The sequence below is a fragment of the Pseudophryne corroboree genome, chromosome 2 (assembly GCF_028390025.1).
Source record: "Pseudophryne corroboree isolate aPseCor3 chromosome 2, aPseCor3.hap2, whole genome shotgun sequence".
Lineage (NCBI taxonomy): Eukaryota > Metazoa > Chordata > Amphibia > Anura > Myobatrachidae > Pseudophryne > Pseudophryne corroboree.
Window position 1 is genome coordinate 706,199,730 of NC_086445.1, and position 22,317 is coordinate 706,222,046.

The 22,317-nt window shown below is 43.5% G+C and overlaps 1 protein-coding gene across 2 annotated transcripts in view; it reads right to left on the bottom strand.

Moving 5' to 3' along the window:
* PLXNA2 (plexin A2) overlaps positions 1 to 22,317 on the bottom strand; it is a 398,232-nt gene that overhangs the window by 143,895 nt on the left and 232,020 nt on the right. The window lies entirely within an intron of this gene.

Here is a 22,317-nt window from a genome sequence, read left to right on the forward strand (position 1 = left end):
TTACCTGAAGGACGAAAGGGGCGAAAGGACGTACCTTTAGTCTTCGACACAGAAGGTGCGGTATTAGGCAGACAGGCAGTTTTGGCAGTAGCCAAGTCAGCCACAATCTTATTTAAGTCCTCCCCAAACAGAATATCTCCCTTGAAAGGGAGTACCTCCAGGGTTTTTCTAGGGTCCAGATCCACAGACCAGGATCTCAGCCACAATATCCGGCGAGCCAGGACTGACGTAGTAGAGGCCTTGGCTGCTAGGATACCGGCATCAGAAGCCGCCTCTTTAATATATCTAGACGCTGTGACAATATATGACAAGCATTGTCTAGCATGGTCAGAAGAGATTTCAGCTTCTAACTCCAAGGCCCATGCTTCAATAGCCTCTGCAGCCCATGTAGCTGCAATAGTGGGCCTTTGTGCAGCACCTGTGAGGGTGTAAATCGCTTTCAGACAACCCTCCACACGTTTATCCGTAGGCTCTTTTAGAGATGTGACGTTAGTGACAGGTAGAGCTGAGGAAACCACCATCCTAGCCACATGTGAATCTACTGGAGGAGGCGTTTCCCAATTTTTAGACAGCTCTGGTGCAAGGGGATAGCGAGCCAGCATCTTCTTTTGAGGCACAAACTTCGTACCCGGGTTTTTTTCAGGGTACCTGACGTGTATCCACTAGGTGGTCAGAGTGAGGTAAAACTTGCTTAACCACCTTCTGACGCTTGAACCTATCTGGTTTCTTAGGAGGGACGGATGGCTCGGGATCATCCGTAATCTGCAGAATTAACTTAATAGCCTCCAAAAGGTCAGGAACATCCACATGTGAACTACCCTCCCCATCAGCCGTATCTGAGTCAGAGCCTGCGGGGTCAGTAAATGTGCCGTCTTCATCAGACGAGGTGTCAGTGACAGCAGTGGATTGTGAGGAGAGAAGCGCTCACTTAGAGGACCTCTTGGCCTTAGGCGAGCGGTTGGCCAGACTTTTTAGTAGTCAAGGACTGGTTCAACTTCTTTAATTGAGCAGATAAATCGTCCGCCCACGGTGGGTTAGCTGCAGGGACCACCTACGGTTGTACCGGCATTGGGGGTCCCATAGGGGGAGTTAGTTTATGAACTAGCGCATGCAGAAGCGTGGAAAAAGCGGCCCACGGTGGGTCAGTATGTGCCTCCGTTGCCACAGTCCCACTGGGGGGCAAGGAGCCCCCAGAACCAGAGCCCACAGCTGCTATATTCTCCTCATAAGGCCCCGTGGCATCAGCAACACCGGCAGTGTGTTCAGCCCCAGAACCGTTACCCTCAGAAGCAGACATGATATAACTTGCAGTATGAGGTTAATACAGTACAATTATCAGCAGCACTATACCTCTGAACCCAAACCCCTGCGCAATGTAGTCAGCACTAGCAGAGATAAAGGATAGATATGGTGACTAAATCACAGAGAAAAATACGTAATACAGTATATCTTTGTGAAAATCCTATATTAGATAACACCTGACGCACCAAGCCCCCTCAGGTTATGGAATATAGGGATAGCAGGTTGAGTGAAAGACACGAAATGGACACCACTCAGCTATCAAATGCACACACAGAAAGTCACAGTTTGTACAATGCAGAGGTTATTACTGACAATAATACTGCACTGGACTAGCTTACACAGCTATATAACAATAGATATAACAGTACACAGTAAGAACTCTATGTATATCACAGGGTAATTTTACTATAAAACCCTGACTAAGTGCACTCTTTCTTAACTATCACTGTCTAAAAAGGCAGGTAGAATACTTAAGTGTCATGTAAAGGCACAGCGCTGACAACCAGGCGGCTTTACAAAGGAGGATTTGCCCAAGCAGTCCCAGGAACAGGGAGCTGAGGAGTAATGGCGCCGCAGACACTGACAGGGGAGGATTTGCCCAAGCAGTCCCAGGAACAGTGAGCTGAGGAGTAATGGCGCCGCAGACACTGACAGGGAGAGAGGAAAAGTCAGATATGCAGCTCCAGGGTGGGAACACTTGCTAGAAATGGCGCCCTGGGGCTGGGGGAGGGGCTTCAGGTCTAAGCCTTATCCCCTCTGCTGGCAAAACCACCGGGTACTGTGTGCGATATAAGAATTGGTTTAGAGAGAAAACCTGACCTGCGCCCATGCCCTGGTGATCTAGTGGGATCGCCTGTATCCACAGTGTCCACCGCCAGCGCGCGCGGCCCGCCTCCCACCGGCCGCGCCGGATCGCGATAAAGACCGGGTCCCGCAAGCGGGACCCACTTACCACCTCCCGAAGCGCAGCCACGCGATCCTGGAGAGCCCCAGCCGTGTGTGTCTAACGTGAAGAAAACCGGGGCCTCCGCTGTAGGTACCCGGCAACCAGGGCTCGGGAGTGTACAGCGCTGCTGGGGAGAGCTGGAGCTGCAGCAGTGAATGTCACAAGACATTTACCACCGCTGCTGCCCTTGAAGTCTTCACTTTTTACTTCATAAAAAGCTTTTCTTAGGGCTGCTTGGAGCAGCCCCTCTGTTCAGTGCCTGCTTACTGCAGCACCAACTGACAAACTGAGCTCCTGTGCTGGGAGGCGGGGTTATAGAGGAGGCGGCGCTGTGCATTCTGGGAACAGTCAAAGCTTTGAGCCTGTTGGTGCCTCGGATCAAGATCCTACTCTACCCCCCATTGTCCAATCCTTGTGGAGCCCAGTGTACCCCGCAGCAGAAACTGCCCTTTCCAGAGGTTTGTCCGCATTCTGGAGCTCGTACCAAATAGGCATCGCCATCTATTGAAGGCATTGCCTATAGAAGTCTATGGGCTTCATTTCGTATATATATCCCAGAGAAATGCGATAGGATCCCTGTCAGTGTCCTCTGCAGCTCGTCGATGCACTGCCACACCACAAAGGACAGCTCTTATCAAAACAGCTGTCCTTTGCATAAATATTCAGAAATGTAATGCAAAAGCATGAATAAACGCTGCCATGCATGCAACATGTGGAAGGATGTATTACATGCAATAGGCAATGCATGATATTTCCTGCCCTAAGGGGTATATTTACGAAAGGTCGAGTTTCATCTGTTTACACTAATTTTAATTCAATGAAAAATGATGTAAACAGATGCTGTATTTCAGGGGCTGCAACACACATTCACTAACATTTAAAAACCAATAACAAAAATCATCTGTTAGTAAATGTGTGTTACAGCCCCTGAAACACATCGATTTAGAATGATATTCATGAAACCAGAAATTATCTTATTCAATAAAAACTGACCTTTAGTAAATATACCCCTAAGTATTCATTGTTAATGTAGAGGACTTTTAGAGGTATATTTACTGAAGTGCGGGTTTTCAAAAGTGGAGCTGTTGCCCATAACAACAAATCAGATTCTAGCTAGTATCTTCTAGATGGAGCTAGTTAAATGGTAAATAGAATCTTATTGGTTGCAATGGGCAAAATCTCCACTTTTGAAAACCTGCACCTTAGTAAATATACCCCTTGTAATCTCAAGATCTAAATATATTGCATTTAATGTAGCTGATATATTTGCATTTTAAATTCCTCCATTTCAGATTTGCGTCACTTGGAATGAAAGCAGATTTAGCTCATACTTGACTACTTTTGAAAAAGCATTTCAGGGAGACTGTAAAAGTAACACCTATCAGCGCGGACGTGTACTGCTACATCGGAGAGGCGTGTCATGAAAATGACTTACATCCAAACGTAAAAGAGCCCCAAAGTTAGTATACTGTATACACATATACTGTAAGTGCTGTAACACACTGGCCGGTTTCTCCCGGATGGCAAAAAGCCGGACAAACTTTGTCCGGCTTTTTGCCATCCGGGAGAAACCGGCAGAGTCTCGCACACAGGACGGCCTTGAGCCGTGTGTAATGCTGTGCGCATGCGCAGCATCAGACACGGCTTCAGAAAAAACCGTTGTGTGTGAAAGCTCCCCTTCACACACACGGTTCACTGGCTGCAAAGACGGCCCGGCGGCCGCCCGGCAGCCGGACCTTCCAGTGGTGAGACCTGGCTGCAACCCGGCAGCCGGGCCGGGGCCGTGCAGTGTGAAGGGACCCTAGCCCTCACACTGTTAACTACAATGCCGGCACGGGAAAAAGCCGTCCGGCTTTTTCCCGGCCGGCAAAAGCCGGGTAGTGTGTTTTAGCCCTTAGTGGCCATGAGAAACCTTATTTAAAATGAATGTAGCCATAGGGATCATTGCCTTATAACCAATACAGGAAAATGGCACTGATGATCCCATTTTAATGTATATACTGTATCTCCGATTTATTTTTCCCCCCAAGAATGTTACAGCTACATAATGGGTGCAATCAGGGAGATTACTGGGCTATTCAGGGAGTCAGGGAGATTGCTGCTATTTCAGGGAGTCTCCTGCAGAATGAGGGAGGGTAGGCAACTATGATTAGCTTAATTGTTTCAGGCTTCAACCCATTACACAGTGATAACACGTCTAAACATCAGGTATTAATTATCATCACTTTCTTTTTGTTAAGTATATTTTTATAATTACTTATTATTAATTTACATTATATTCCAGTGCTTTGTGTATTTACTGTATTTTTTTTTTTTTTTACTTCGTCGTTTCCCACCTTCTGCACAACGCTACAATAAGACAATTATTATTTACAACACAACAGCTGACGAATGGCCTCAGGCAGTATAAGAGTTACAGGGCTGTGTTCTCTGAGATGATACCCTGGATCTTTTTTTTTTTTTTCCAATGGACTTTAGGTCTTTCAAATTCAAAGGAGTTAACACATCATGACAGTGATAGACTGCAACACCTGATCAATATCTGATACAGCTAAACCCCATCTGGAACTAGGAGAAGCCTGGTTTCATGGGCTGTTTGTTTTACAAGCTAGTTTGAGTTGATCCCACTGATTAACCCCAGCTGTATAACATGGGACCTATAGAAGGGGCTGCTGGTCACACTCCATTTCCCTGCATTAAGAGCCTTTGTTTAGAATCACCCTGCTCTCCTGCCTACACCCGCCTCTGCTGCCCACAGCCCAGCGCTGACAGAGAGACAGCTCTTGATGTTGGAGGAGAAAATATAGCATCTGTTTCCTTTTTTATCTAACATTGGAAATGAACTCTCGAGGATTCTGAAAAGTGCTGTGCTAGGTCTCTATTAGAAAGATGCTCACAATGGCAGCCATTTGTACGCACCTTAGGAAAGAACAGGCTGCAATAAATTTGCTTCCCTCAATGGAAACATGCTCCAGGGCTTTCACTAATTCAATACATATTTACACTCGCATATTTTACACACATCAGCATGTATTACATACAGACCCGACAGCTTAAAATTATGTTGCACGATGCAACTCTTTGGCCAAGCTGTAACAGGGCTAACAATAAGGATATATTTAGCACAGTATGATGGAAAAGAGATCCGTCTAATGCACCTTCCAATGCGGCATACACTGACTGCATACCTCCCAACTGTCCTTATTTAGGTGGGAGAGTCCAGACTTGAGGACTCTCTCCTGCTGTGGGGTGTTTGGAGGTGAGGTGGCTAATCTGTAGCTTAAGGGTCTATGTCAGTGGTTTCCAAACTTTTTTGAAACACGGCACTCTAGAATATCAGAATTTTTTTCACGGCACCCCTAGGCCAAAAATTTCTTATTGAGAAATTTAGAAAGAAATATTACATTAAGTAGATCGCGTTTATATGTCATCCTTAGGGTCAGTTGTGTGGTGAGGGACAAGATTTGCTTCTGTTTGGCCACATATTTTATGACTGGCAGCCACCAGCACTGGTTTTGCCTATTATATTGACCATGAATAATTTGAATTGGTCCTGGACCACCAACTCAGGGCACCCCTGCAAGTGTCCCGAGGCACCCCAGGGAGCCACGGCACACAGTTTGGGAACCTCTGGTCTATGTACTGAGCCTTGGAGAGTGATAAAGTGGACAGAGATAAAGTACCAGCCAATCGGCTCCTATCATGTTACAGGCTTTGTTTGAAAAAAGTTGAAGTGCTCTATTTTGCTAAAAGAGGAAAATAATTTTAATTTGTGATCTAGTACTTCATAGGGGTTGGGTAGAATATCCCAGGTGCACAGAATGCCGGCGCTTAGCATACCAACGCCGATATCCCAATAACAAGGATCCCAACAAGGGTGAGTTATGTATTCTAACTCACCCCCCTAAACCCCTAATCCTTCGTGACCGTAGCCTAACCCTAACCTCCCGCATGAGTGCCTAACAATAACCCCACCCAGTGGTGCCTAACACTAACCCCCCCCCATCTGCAGCCTAACCCTAACCTCCCTACCCACGCAGCCTAAACCTAACACTCCCCCGTATGTGTGGAAAAGTCATCCCCCACAGCCTAATCCCAATGTCCCCTGTATACCTACCTTCAGTATCCCAGCTGTTGGGATTCCAGCGTCGGGATACTGAGGTTTTATGTATTTTGGCATCGGTGTTCTGGCGGTTGTCTGGATTCTGACGCTGGTATTTTGGCTGCCGGGATCCCAGCAGCTGGGATATTGAACATATCCCTTTCATATTAGGGCTCTTTAAACCATCAGTGTTCACTGATTGGAAACTATATTATGTTGAGGCTTTTACTCATTTGCACATAAAATAAATATTTGATTAAATTGTCACATCTCAATATCAGGGTTAATATAATGGAAATAAAACAATTAACAGCCATAAATATTTCCCTGTCCATGACATGGATAAATTAAAATGTACAACAGTAAAGTTGATACATTACCGAAAAAGTTAAAGTTTGATTATTCAGATTTTGAGAAATTTCCTTCAAATTCAGTTTTATATTAAACTTTTACCATGCTCAATACCCACTTGGTGATGCCATTACCACAGCACTGTGATTAAAAAATGTGCCCAGGTTACGCAAATTGTCATACTTTGCCAAATTTATGTAGCTTTATCCGCAGGATGTCCACATCCTGCAATAACAGTGAGAAAGTCTAGAGTTAATTCTGTAAGATGAATTTATCAGTTTTGTCTACAAACACATGAATGGGTATTCCATTACTGACTGTGAATGTAGGCTGATTTATCAAGGATAACTTACACAAGAAAGCACTTAAGCTATTTTCATAGTATTTAATATGATGTTAATTGTGAGCTTTTGGGTTATGATGATTATTCACATTAGTGGTGGAAGATATATAATGAATAGAGTTTATCACTGTAAAAAGGTTATTCTGCTACCAGTGGCATTGCCACTTACTAGTGCAGTGCCAGTTTTCCCAACAGGCACATGCCTAGGGGTGGCACAGTAGTCACCCCTCGTTTGATCTTTCTTGTTAATGCTATACAGCAATGGTGACAGCTAGCCCAGGATCAGTAGCTGTTTGATGGGGTGGGGGGGATTGCGGATCGGGAGAGTGGGGGTCACGGAAGGTGGGGTGTAGGGAGGTAGAGGGTATCTGCTGCCGGGTTCCGGAATGGAGGCTTCTCTAATGGGGAGGAGCCAGACTGCTATGTTTATACAGAGCCTATCATTACTCTGCATCTGTGCTTTATTACCCCTGCCCCGCCCCCATGAATCAGAGCACTAGCAGCTCTTGAACCTGGCTCTCATGGGCTGCTGCCTGTGATGGAGGAGGCTGACGGAGATCTGATGGTGGAGGGGCAGCCAATAATGTTGTGTCTGGGGGCGGACTGACCCTTAAAATCAGCCACTGTATTAGTCCAGTGCTGAACAATGCCAGAGTTCTTCCCAACAACCCTGAGATATGGGGGCCAGGCTAATTAAAAAGCAACCATTAAGGGAAAATGTTTATTATTGGCTTTCAATAAAAGAGTGCACTGTGTATATAAAGTTTTCAATCTCAAAAACATATATGACAAGCTCTAATGTCCACTACCTTGGGGCTGGTGCAGCAAATAAGTCCTACTCCACATGTTTTGAGAGTTAAATATTAAAAATGTTGTAACAGTATATTCCAACCATTTCTGTCAATCAGATTGCATTCTGGGAATGTAAGTAAGAGACAGGGAATACAGTCAGCCATAACCACTGTACCTCTGCAGATTCTGCAGCAGTTGAGTGGCAAAGCACAGGATACTTGTCTTACATTGATGAATATGGAGCAATCACTTTGCCTTGATAAACGTGGCCCTGAATTTGCATACCATCTGGGTGTCGTACACATACTCTCATGCTCTCACGATGCAAGTTCCATTTGTCCTTGCAAATTCACCTATCAGTGTTTCAACCGGATAAGGTGCTTCTATCCAACTCAGCATCCCGCAGAGGCAATAAATATGCATAAGCGGATGATAGGCCTCTGAGCTTCCAAAGGTATTGATGGCTCATTTCTATGGAGCAGCTGTGCACTCACAAAGCAAAGTGCTCCAGCTGTTTGAGGTAAGAGACTTGGATGTTCCTGCGATTGGCAGTGGAGGCTGCTGATAAATATTCAGAAGGGAAGAGCAAGGTCTGGCTGTGTGTTTTGACATTTGACTTGTCACTTTTTGAAAAGGATGCCAGCTCTGAGCGGGAAGAAGGACTGAAAAGGCAAAAATATAACAACAAACCCCTCTGCTAAAACCACACCCATCGTTTAATACTGAAATGTCAGCGGGAACACTTACAAATTGCGAAACGAGGCAACATAAATGACATAAGTAGGGACAGAGGAGTAGCTGACATGGAAAGGGAGTCTAATGTGCAGCCCATATAATTTATCATTTCTATTTAACACTGACATGTAACTCACAGCAGTCACAGGTGTGCATGTCACAGCTTACAATGGAAACATTATGGCAGATGTCATAACATAATATTACGTGGCACATTATACGGACAATGGGCCTAATTCAGACCTGTTCGTAGATGTGCTAAATTTATCACATCTACGATCAGCTTCCCTGACATGCGGGGGGACGCCCAGCACAGGTCTAGTCCGCCCCGCATGTCAGGCCCTACCCCGCCGCACAGCGGCGATGCTTTTGTATTTGAAGAGTAGCTCCCCACCAGCGCAGCTCCTGCTCGCTGGCAGGGAGCTACTCGCCGATGTAGTGTGACATCACGCACACTACATCATGCAGCCGCCACGGCCCGCCCCCCCACATGGTCCTGGCACGCTAGTGTTGTCCAGACTGCGCCCCTAAAACGGCGGCCAAATGCCGCCAGCCCGCCCCCTCCCAACCAGCGACCGCCCATGCCTGTCAATCAGGCAGAGGCGATCGCAGGGCTGAGACGGACGTCAGCTGTCTGGCATGCGCCGGCGCACTGCGGCACCAGTGCATGCGCAGTTCAGACCTGATCAGTTGCTGTGCAAAAACGCACAGCAGCGATCAGATCTGAATTAGGCCCCATACACGGGATGCCAGGGTTTGGCTTTTGTGGTACGTATTGCTGCTGTGTATTTTAGGAAAGCTGGATATTGCATAATGGTAACATTATTAGAGATAATACTACATAATACATCAATAGTGTGTCTGACAAGCCACCATGATAACATACCATCATAATGAGTAAGCAGTTACTAGGAAAATCCTACTGTACCTAAGAATCTATTGTACCCACATATTTCCTTCCAGGCTGTTCAGCATTTGTGTCTGTCTGGATCCTTTATTTACTGCACTGACATCACCCTCTGAGTTTATTGAGAACTTTTGCTTTGTAGTGTCTGCAGCTGTGTACAGTAGATTATGTTTTTTGGCACTTTGCTAATAAGAAGTCCTATGATGCATTCACAGAAAGGTGAACCAGGGAGGTAAATAATGAGCCATACATTTCTTTGTTAGGAAAACACTGTTATAGGCCCTACACACTGGGCGATATGACTGAAAGATATGAACAATCTCGTTCATTAATGAGCGAGATACCATTCATATCTCTCAGTGTGGAGGCACAAGCGATGAGTGATGCGCGTCCCCGCGCTCGTTCATCGCTGGTGCCCTGTCGCTTGTACATGCAGGCCAATATGGACGATCCCGTCTATATTTGCCTGCACTGCTATGGAGTCGGGTGAGGGGGGGGGGGGGGGGGGGGAGTGTGAAGAAACCTCATTCCTACCGTCAAACCCCCCCCCCCCCCGCGCGCGTGCGCCGCCGGGTCGCCCGTCAGTCGTATCCGCCGTCGGGCAGCTCGGCGGCGGATCGCGCTGTGTGTAGGGCCCTTTAGTTCCACAAACCATGATCCACGTTGGCTCTGGTTTTGATCTGTCTGGTGAACACCATGCTGTACTTTCTTCATAGTGATCGAACTGATCCCTATATTTAGGACATGGGGATATTGTTAATGGAGAACTATGTACAAGCCCTAAGAGAATGCAGACCTCTTCATAGCGAACAAAGGGCCTGATTCATATTTGCAAAAAAAAGCAAGCAACTGGGCAAAACCATGTTGCACTGCAGGTGGGGCAGATGTAACATGGGCAGAGATTTAGATTTGGGTAGGTTATATTTTTTATGTGCAAGGTACATACTGCCTGCTCTTGCATGTAGCCCACAAATGTAAAGACAGCTTTATCTTTACACTGCAATTTAGTTTTCCGTTTGGACACACCACACCCAAATCAAACTCTATCTGCACATCTGCCCCACCTGCAGTGCAACATGGCTTTGCCCAGTTGCTTGCTTTTTTGCTTTACTTACAAACATGAATCAGGCCCAAAGTACACACCATGGACTCAGCATGTGCTATTATAATGCAGAATTAATGCTGACAAGTAGTGTTGGTCTATCCTCCATAAATGAAATAGGTTATCTCAATAATCCCTATTTACAAGGCAGTTTGCTCACCCAGTGCACAGCATGAAGTGTTTGTACCTATAATAAGTGTTTATACAAATTTTGTCTAACTGACTAAAAACTGTTGATATCATAATTATATGGTAACAGGATGCCCTAAGTATAAAGATATCAGGACCCTAGGTAGCTCAACTATATTGAGATTTGCTCTGTATACATTTATTTTCGAAGTCCCTTATTATTAATATTATTATATATACTCACCTTCATTTTCATCCTCATAATTGATTGTACCAAATCAAATTATAGAGTTCAGAATGGATATTTAAATATGTAATATTAGGTAACTAACATCTCATTGTGGTCGAAATAGGCAACCATTAAATATGCATGTATGCGTTTTAGATTGCCTTTCAATATATTATTGAATTAAAAATATATAGCGTTAATAGGATCAATGTATGTTGTCCTATTGCTGGTTCTCTTTCTAATAACAGTACATGGAAAGGGTTAAATATAATTTGTTCTCTTTGGTAACCAGTGAGGAGCCACAAGCTGGTACAAATAGAGACTGCAAACATCCCCAGTCATACCTCTTATGAAACCGCCCACTTTGGAGGCGGAGAAACGCGTCAGGTGACCAGTCACGACTGTGGAACGCAGGTGGACCACAGCCGGAAGCCGGAAGCCCCGAACCCGGAAGCCGCGGAACGCGGCATCACAGCGTCCCCTGCTACCCAGGACTTGCACGTTTGACTCCCTGTCTCTGTCCCCATCCTGGCTCAGTGCTAGCTGACAGCACACCGCACCATCTACAACAGGCACTGCTAAAGGGAACCGCAGCTGAGCGGTCGGCCACCAAACCAGTGAGTGGATCAAACAAGCCTCACGGACATGAGACAGATGTGGGATCGGCTCGTTTAACATCTAGCCACACCATTGAATACTTCGTCCATCAGCTCTTTCTGGTGAAGTATCAACAGGCTTTATCAAATACTAACCAGCCTCTTCTCCCTCAAAGTGCAGTTTGAGCTTATTATGCACTAACCTCTATTGCCATTAACAGCTGGCTTACGCATGCAAGAAAACTTACACTAATTAGGGTTGGTGTTTAAATACCAGCAAGTTCTGAGGCCCAGGACACAGTGATTTATTTTTAATCATTGTTTTAATTTGTTTTTTATTTTTTATCTAATTGTATATATGTAATGTAAACGGCACTCCAGCCATTTAGTGTCTATTTGTTAGAATTATTTTACCAATAAACAAATTTATATATTTATAAAACCAGCAGCCGTTGTACTACTATCCCCTCCGAGCGCCCACATTATTTTTTCTCTCCTTTTATACAAATCTTCCTGTTGCCATTGAAAATGTTTGTAGTTTTGTCATGTAAGGGCTGATTCAGAGGTGTTTCAATGTTTTTTCAGTTTGCAATGGTTGGAGTATTGCGCATGCTTCGCAGAGACAGTGCACATATGCCTCCATACAGCTGCGATGTCGGTCACAGTGCCCTGTAGCCCACAGCATGATTTCCACTTCCATTCCATGCTGAAGCCATTGGCTGCATTCTCAAATACAATTTCACAGGCCCCTACAGCATGATTTTGGGGGGCGGTGACAGGAAGCGTTTTCAAAATACGAGGCATATTGGCCCTGTTTTCTGGGCGTGCTGAAGCCATTGGCTGCGTCCATGGATGTAGTTTCACAGGCCCCTGCAGTGAAGTTTTGCTGGACATCCTGAGTAACCTGAGGGTTACTAAAGGCCAGTGCTCACCGGCAGATGTGGGGAGAGATGTGTGCTGAGCGAACCGCTCAGCACACATCTCTCCCACAGCTCAGCACAGCGCGATGTGTGCTGAGCGTGTGTGGGGAGACGGAGGGGGGGGGCGCTCATTTCACCTAGCGGGTGAAGTGAGCGACCTGCTAGATTGGCCTGCATGCAGGCCAATCTAGCACCAGTGATAGCGATGCGCGGGGCTGCGCATCGCTATCGCTGTGAGGGGTACACGGAGTGATCGCTGCTTAAAATCTAAGCAATCTAGTCAGATTGCTTAGAATTTAAGCAGCGATCGCTCCGTGAGTATCCCCCTTTAGATGTCTGATGAGCCAGCTTATGTTCACGCTGCCAGCAGTTCTAAGAAGCCAGAGGTGGGGTATAATCTTACAAAAGACACCCTGTAGCATTAGCATATACACTGAGATCCGCTGCGACCAAAGACGCAGCACCAATCTACACTGCGTTTAGCCTCACCGTACAGATCTGCTATTCTGTAATGAGTAAGTTATGTGCTATTCTGTAATGAGTAAGATATGTGCAGAATAATGATTCACATTGACAGTATTAGACACTGTGTACTCAAAATGCTATTTTTAAAAGCACAATGGTCACATTTGTATTACATTGTTTCCTTTAGCGGCCCCTCATCTACACTCATTTTCCGGATTTACTCATGTTTCTCAGCCAGACTTATTTTTTCTTACTAAAGGAAGTGTCAGTCAGCAAGCTATTTTTGCATTTTTGTGCGAAAACTTAGAGATAAAGGCAACCTCAAGCGTCAGTCCTACCAATGAAGAGTGGTAAACTACAAACCACCCTGAGAACTTTGATACATTCTCGGTGGAGCAGCTACTTCATTTCTAAAGACAAACCAGGCGCTGAGTCTGAGCAGTGCAGTATGCAGACTCCTTGGAGACTGCTCTGAAGAGAAAGTAAATCCTGGTGGGTAGCGACTGCTGAAAGGTAGATTTCTGCTTCTGAACACTGACTAGTGAACTGACTCAATCTTGTAACTCCCTCCTTTCACTTCCATTAACAGCTGTTTCCTCTGAACTACAATTACAACTTAAAAGACGCTACACCACAATTAAGGAATTGAATTTTCATGTAAGGATAATAATGTTCCATTTGTATTATGTATGTAAATATTCAGAGTGCCACAAGGTGCAGCGCCGTCTTTTGCATTTCAAAAGGGCCTATACCAACCAAATTATTATTATTTTCAAGCTAATTTAAGAATCAGTCACTTGGCAGTAATTAAACAATTACATTTTCAGTGTTAGGGTAACAAACTTTTCTTAGTGCCCATAGTGCCAGGGGATGTTTCTTCTCCCTTTTCAAGGTTATTGATAGATATGTTTGGAGTAGTTTGCAGTGTGAATCTGTAGCCAAGAGGATCAGTGCAAAGATACTACATATAGAGATATCTGACAGGTTCACTGTGATCATTGCTAGGCTAAAGTTTAACAGGGACCTGTCATAAAGTAGAAGACATCTCATGGTATTTGGTATTTCTGGTGGACAAGATCAGAGTGGTATGGAAGTTCAGCAATTCTGCTCAATCACAGGGGACCACAGAACAGAAGTTCAAGTACTAAGAGACTTTGCATTGCCAATGATATCAGGTCTATGTAATCTGGAAGACCAAATGCTTGGATTCCCTAGAGCTGTTAGCTATATCAAGAGTAGCTATTCTGATTGGCTTGAGCAGACCTCTAATATGGAATGTATGTATTCAATTTAGAATTGACCCTTCCTGCTCCATGTCTCCAGACGCAAGCCGGGACAAATCTGTGATACACACAAATCTAGATACAGTAACATTTTGGTGTGCATTCATACACCCAACTGTACAGTAAATGAGGCATTATACTGTGTTACTGCTGGCCTTTACCAAGCATGTCATTTACTCAAGATAAACTATTAGTATAAGGTGCTTTGCGGTAGTAACTTTTTTAATCAGTAGGAGACCTACAGGTCATTTATTTACCCATTCACATTATAGATGCTTGAAAAATCCAACATCCTTCAAGAATTCTGTCCTGTTTCTACACAACACAAGACATTTTCCAGAAGAGATGTAAGGGAACTAACACTTCTAACCACACACATGCTGAATGCATATGTACATAGGGTTCGGATATGGAATCCCAGCAGTCAGAAGACTATGTATGTTCACTCTACGCCTTAATCCTAACCCTAGCCCACTCCTCCTGCAGCCTAACCCTGACCGTCCCCTTCTGCAGACCAACCCTAACCACCTCCCCCACCCTTCAGTCTAACCCTAATATCCCCAATCGCCGCAGCTTAACCCTAACCCTCCCCCTAGTACCTAAACCTAACCCCAGTACTCATCTCTGGGATCTGTTGGGATCCTGCTGACGGTCTTCTGATTGAATCCCGACTGCCTGGATTTTGACCACATTCGATAGATAGATAGATAGATAGATAGATAGATAGATAGATAGATAGATAGATAGATAGATAGATAGCACTTTCTGAATATCTCTAAAGTTTGGCAATGTACTTGTTTTCAAAGATGGCAGTAAACAAAAGAATAAATAGAAAAAAACATTAAGAAAGCTGTCAAAAATGGTCATCTTGTTTTGTATTTTTGTACTTTCTAATTTAATAAAGATCTGAATTGGTTGTATTTACAAAAATGTTTTGTAGTTTAACTATTATTACAGTAAATGTAAGTGTTATATTCATACTCTCAGTTTAATAATGCAGAGGACATAATTGAAGTATCACTCAATAAAATGCTGTGTAGAGGGATGATTATATTTTTAAGAACACTATACAGTATAATGCAGAAAAGATCATCTCTTCATGATGAGTATAAGGCGGCATTTGCTCTGTTCAGAAGTTATTGCTAAGAAACAATCTTCAATTTAGCTTAGTATGACATTTAGTCAGTCTGATGCTGCACAGACGATTACTCAGCAGAACAAGTAATGGGGCTGATTCAGACCTGATCGCTGGGCTGCTAACTTTGGTGTCCTGAGTTCAGCTAGTTGCCGCCTCCAGGGGGAGTGTAAATTCGCTTAGCTGCTAAAATCCATTTTGTGCAGTCTCTGCGCACCCAGGACTTACTCCTACAGTGCGATCACAACAGGCTGATCGGGGCCGGAGCTGACGTCAGACACTTTAAAAAAGTATTCTTCCTTGAAAAAGTGCGCTTGGATGGCATGAAACGCGTTGGGTACTCTCTACAATAAAGGGAAAAAGCAATCTGCACGGCCCCAGCATTGGCCTCATCACGTACAGCAGCACCAGCCACGTCCGGAGACTAAAGTTATGTCATACCGCCTGTAGCCCGCTGGTCGCAGCGGGACTCAGAGCGTTGTCAGCCCCGCCAGCCGCCGCACAGGAACGAAGATCAGAGCCACAGCACACGGATATCAGCGGCTCCAAGAACAACAGTGCAGGGACAGGTAGGGTGAGGCACCGGCTGCTTATAACATCAAATAGACGTGTTGCAGGCTACCCTATATTCACTCAAAAGAGTGTAAACATTTTAAAACTAACCATATCTTTTTCAACAGGTGCCGCTACACAACACAAAAGTTTTTTCATTAGCGCTCTCTCACAAAAACACAATAATCAATCCTTTAAGAGAGCTGCTTTTATTAAAGCGCAGCTAATTAATTTCTTTTCTGGTACTTTTGTGCTATTTTTGCATAAGATATATCGCATGCGATTGATGAAGCTGCTATAAATCGTATGTGATATATCGTATGGCATACAATTGTACCATGAGATATATCTGATGGGCTGAATTAGAGGGCTACGGGGGCTGGGAGTGTCCTGAGAATGCCAGTCAAACTTCCCTGCGATATATCACATGCACAAAAAACACACTTTTTCCATCCGATTCCATCCAATTCCGATATATCATTAGTGCAGCACAAACAACCTAGGGGCTCTGATCCGATGCTCACGGGACCGCGCATTGGATCGGATTGGATGTAAAACACATACGATTTGACAGTTTTCATCAGATATATCGGCCCGAAAGGTCGAAATCGTATGAAATCGTGCAAAATCGTTGTAGTGTTTAGGGCCTTATTCAGAGGTGGATGGCGGAGTGATCAGTGCTGCGTCTTCAATAGCAGCAGATCTGAGAAGCTAGGGCAATGGTGCAGGTTTTGTCTTTTGAATAGAGGCGCCCACCTGTGCTGTCGTAGATCCGCTGTCTGCATCCGAAGACAGCATCAGATCGCTATCGGAAAATCCCAGCAGACATTGGATATCTGTAAGATGCCAAGGCCAGTGACTATGCGTTGGAAGATAACGGCACTGGCTTCGGCACGTCCCAAAAACTCTGGCGACCTGTCTGCGTTTTAGACACTCCTCCCCTGTCTTCTAAACACTCCTACAGCCTGTCAATCCAGCTGTGGCTTCCAGAACACTGTGACTGCAGCTGCAGCAGCATCACGTAACATGTACACTGCAGCTCCAGCACAGGAGCCGTCAAAGAAGCGACCTTTTTGCCTATTACATCCGGATCTGAATCAGGCCTTAAGGGGTCTATGTAATAAGCCTTGGAGAGGTAAAGTAAAGTAGAGAGGTAAAGTACCAGCCAATCAGTTCCTAACTGTCATTTTTCCATGTAACATGGCATTTAGGAGCTGATTGGCTGGTACTTTGTCCATTTTATCTCTGTCCAAGGCTTAGTAATAGACCCTATAGACCCCTAAGTCTGCTACTTATTACAGAAAAGGTGTATTCTTAGATAGTAAAGAATTAACAATATACCTTAATAGATGCACAATTGGAACAAAACCATTACAACCAATCAACCAACCAACCAACCAACCAACCAACCAACCAACCAACCATTACAACCAATTGTGCCTAAATTGCACAAGCCAGAAGATGTGAATATATACACAACTGTGTGGTCAGTTGACACGCATTTGGCTGTGCAAAAGTGTGATTAAAGTTATCTTTGGTAATGTCAGGGCCTGTCACCCCACTCTCCGTAGTTATTCTGAACTCACTTCCCTGAAGTGAATCTAAAATTTGGCATCTGTAGACTGGTGACCCTTGAGGTCCGCCAACTTCTAGCAGATAGACGCCAATTTCCAGCCATCCATTATAACAGGACCTCTCTGTACAGCCTGTAATGAAGAAGAGCTGATCAATTCATTACAGATGGAGAGTGAGGTTGGATGCTATCCTTAATGAATCAATAAAGCAGACTTAAATGATTATTGCAGCTATAAGAACAAATGGATCTCTTTTAAAAAGCTGAGATAAGAGAATGGTTGGGATATAAGAAGGCAACAAGCAGTGTGTTAGCTGTACCAGTGTTCTGTTCTGTCTGCTCTGTGCTGAATGGAATGCAAACAGAGCTACATCTAGGGATCATTGATCTCCATGCTCCATAGCCAGCTTGTACACATACTGTAGGGTCTGATGCTGAGTTGAACACACACATCATGTTGTATGTTATGTATTTTTGCACTGCACATGCACGCAATAGTCATACACATTTTAAGAACATCTCCGGTTGCGAGTGAAGTTCAGTGATGGTGTGCCATCGGAAGTAAGAGGTATGTAATGTTCAACAAAAGCATAGATACACCTGTCTTCAGGTATAGGCTGATGGACGTCCATACTGATGATAATTATCAAAACAATCATGCAGACTGGGGCGGGTGGACCGTAAAGATGCATACAACATTGACTATAGAAAATGTATGCATTCATTTCTGTGCATGCAATGTGGAGCATCCACAGTCCATTGGCATTTGAGATATAGTACATTATCCATAGATAATGGGACACATAGTTCAAGAATTCCTGGAGAGAGCTCCATTAATTGACATTGTCCAGTATAACAGAAAGGCACATTATGATAAAATACTTGAATACTATCTGAATTCAATGAGAAAATGTCAGTAATATGTACTTTAACCATCAAATCTTAGCTCAGTATTCCATGATCAGATGATTCCTTCTCTAGCTGTAAATAGTTAAAAGCTCTCATCCCACTTATAAACTATCAGTCATCAGTCCCTCCCTCTACTTCCTCTCTTCCCTCAGTGGCTGCAATTCCACGCCGACCCCGACAGACATTAACATATACTGTGTGCACTATAGGGATGCAAGATGGATTTCATTCTCTGCCTGTATTATTATACCAAAGAGGCCCACCCTATCCCTTTTTCCATTTCACCCTTGGCTGGATCATTTTCTGCCTCTATTCCCGTTGCTAATTCAAACTAATTAAAGTATAAAATAGAATAATTTGCGCATCTCCGTAACTCTCCTGCATACACCCTGAGTTATGTCTCTGTGTTAACGCTCAGTGTGAGCAATCCCCTTTCTGATCAGCTCACTAACCGTGGAACTCATTTACTACAGTGTAGCAGCATCGAAAAGACCCTGAAATAATGAAGAGGCGAGAGGAGAAAAAAATGACAGAAAAAGAGGAATACCAGGCGTTTCTGCTCTGATTTCAAATTTCACAGTTCACCACTTCCAAAAATGGGCATAGTGAAATTGTTCATTCTCTTGTAATTATCCAATGTTGGTTAAATGGATTTTCTCCATCTTTATAGAATTGCAAGAGCAAAACTGAAGAAATGCCTGAGCCTGAAAGTGGTAAAAGGCGGGGGTATCTGCCAGCAAATACAGTGTATGGAGATTTACACCGGAGGTTTCACCATAAACCACAACTTCAGTAGTATATTGAGGCTGATTTAGTTCTAACAGGGAACGAATAAGGTAATGTATTCCAAAGTAGTGCTCAGACAGAAGTTAAATACTGCCCATATACAATATATGTGTTGGACTGATTACTAATATACTGCCAAAGACATTTAACTGTTTACTTATAAAAAGTGAAACCTATCAAAATGAATTAACATGTTCATTCTTTATGCTTATACCATTCTAGCCATTTATTCTAGAAATTCAACACTTTTAGTTATCGTTTCCTATTGGAAGTCATCACTATGATTTATCAGCTGCTTCCCTCCCCTCTCTGCTCTAATGCCAATGGCCACAAAACTAAAAGTAGTTTTGTAGTCAGTCCTCTGAAAGTGGATGGTTTGGAGGCTTGCAGAATAAGTCCTCGACAGTCCCTATTGCTTTCTATGAAAGCAGAAAAAAATCCCCAATGTACCACGCTCTGAGCTTGGCTCTGATATCTAATGCAATCTTTAGATGGTGTTAGCCTTTGTATCCTACAGGCTACAGTAGTATATTCTTTTAGTACATTATCCTTCCAATGACAGGCCTGAATCCAGAAGTAAAGTTGTGGGGTAAGCCATCACTTTCCTTTTGACTTTTCATTGTGATGGACACTTTTTTAAGCCACTGTTCCAGTGTAAGAAACTAAAATAATTATGAAATGATGCGATAAGTGTTTTTATTTTATAGATTAATTGGACTTTGAAGTATATTTCCATGCTCCCTTTGAGTTTGTCTTGAAGCTTCTTTTGAAATACAGTCCACTAAGTAAGTAACCTTTTAGGGCTGACAAGTTGTCTGGAAGATTTGACTGTAGGTAATAACGTTATCATTTGTTCATAAGCGGTGCATTCTTGTCCTCAAGTAAGAGAGAACACATTTTATCTAAGCCTCTTTCTCTACTGTACAACTGTGGACATCAGGCACCTACAGGTAGCAGCAGATCACGGTTCACATGGCCACAGAATTTCCGGGGCTATTTTATTGCACAGGGTTCCAACATGGCAGAGAAAAGTCTATCAAAATGATAAAAAAAGTCCACAAGTGTAACCACCAACTTAAAGATCACCCTAAAGTGAAGGCCCCCATCCCTTGCTACAGTAGTAGCCATGAGTACTGCAAGCTACTGGGCTTCATGGACATCTCCACAGCTATGAGATCACCTTTATAGCTTCAATACATAGAGGTCTATTTAGCAAAAACTACAACATTGAGCAGATAATTATCAATATTTTTCACCATACATTGCAAAATAGATTACACCAAAAAGACCTGCCAGAACAGTGCACTCAAACAGGATTTGTCCTGGCGGGGAGAAATTGGACTGTAGTATATGCTTCTGTAAATGTGAAAGACAACAATACAGGTATATGGCTGAAATGAAAAGCGTTGCAAATGTGCCTACCCGTCCAGGCACAGAACGGGTGCCCAAGGAGCCAGGAAAGCACTGCATTGTGGGTGAAAGCACGCAAAAAACTGTCTCTTCCCAGTTTTACTCCATTGAGAGTAAAAAGAATGCTTCTTTCATCTTTATAAATACCAACCTGCAAAGATACCAGTGATAGCTATAGGGGCTTCAGGAATATAACAAACGAAAGGCAGACAAATATGTGATTTCTATACACATTTCTGTTTACTACATTTGGAGAAATAAAAAATAAAAAAATTCTACAGCTAAAATGCTGGAGAAAACCGTTTCTTGTTTTACTTTTATAAATAGACTCCATAATTGGAAACTTTGCATTGCTGAGGCAGCTAGTGAGAATGCCATATCAGGATTTAAATAAATATGTCCAATACCCTCATTTTTTCTGCATAATGTTGATTGCTTTCATTTGTTAAAGAATGAGTTCATGGATTTGGCCAGTGCAAGCCGCAGTCCATAGGTGAAGAACAGATACAGGTGGGATAATTACCCACCACTGAAAAAAAAGTAATTGACCTAATTAAGTAGCTGTCAGATGAAGAACAGTGTCCATTAACAAAATGCAGAGTAGGTAGCAATTAGGAGGAATGCTCAGACTCATTTTTTGGGGGTCTGGTGTGATGGGAGGGGGAACAATTAGTAGTAATTAAGAATTTTACTTGTCAGTTATAGTAGCTTGGCTAATTACCACACAACACTTGGCAGAAATCAGACAGGAGGAGGTGTATTTAAGCCTGTTTCGTATGTGGACAAATTTAGGATTTTGGCTTTCAATTAATTAAAAGGGACATTGTGATATAGCAATGAAAAGGTATGTGTGCATTTATTTGGCACCACATAAGGCTCAAAGCTTAATTATGGTACATCTATTAAAGCTATATTCCAAAAGTCACAAAACGTACAGTCTTCCTACATTTGCTATAGATTTCCCAATTGCTGAAATCTGGATTGCATTAATTGCTTATAACGATGATCTGTGAGAAAAGACTGCACTGATCAAAAAAGCCTTTCACAAAAGAGCAGAACCGCAGAAGTCCTCTACCTGGGACCACCATGGCTCAAAAGGACCTCCTCCACGCCAACGCAACTGTCAGACCTGGAGCATCATAAACTGCTGGTGCTAACACTCATTTAGTTCTGCATTGTCGCATAAATTCTACAGGAACTTAACTTGGAAAACACAAGATCTTTTCACATTCAATCATATGTAGTCACAAAGTGTATTTAATATGCATGTACAGTACTTTCATGAGATTTCATTACCCAACAAAAAATGACTTGTTTACTTGTAGTCCTCAAAATTCCACTGGGATTGTAGTACCCAACTGTGTAACACCTCAATCTGCCAACATACAGTATCCTCTTGGTCACTTTAAGATCAAATGGCACAAATCCATAAATTGCATGCCACAAACTAAGCGCCCCCAGGTATATTCTTGACGAAATGCCCAGTCACTGATACCTGCACTAGTCTTTCATTATACAGCTGGCAGCAGCTTGAATCACTTCCCTAAATTTGCATGAAATCTGAATTCTACGAGGCTGCTATCCAAACAGAACAAACCCAGGCCGCTCTAATCTTTACATGGAGAAGTCAATTTGCAAGAGAAAAATGTGCATTAATGTCTCCTGCGGTGAGCAGGGGAAAGGATTAAACATCTCTCGCTTTAATTCTGAATTATCATAAACCCGACAAACAATTACGAGGTGTGGAGAA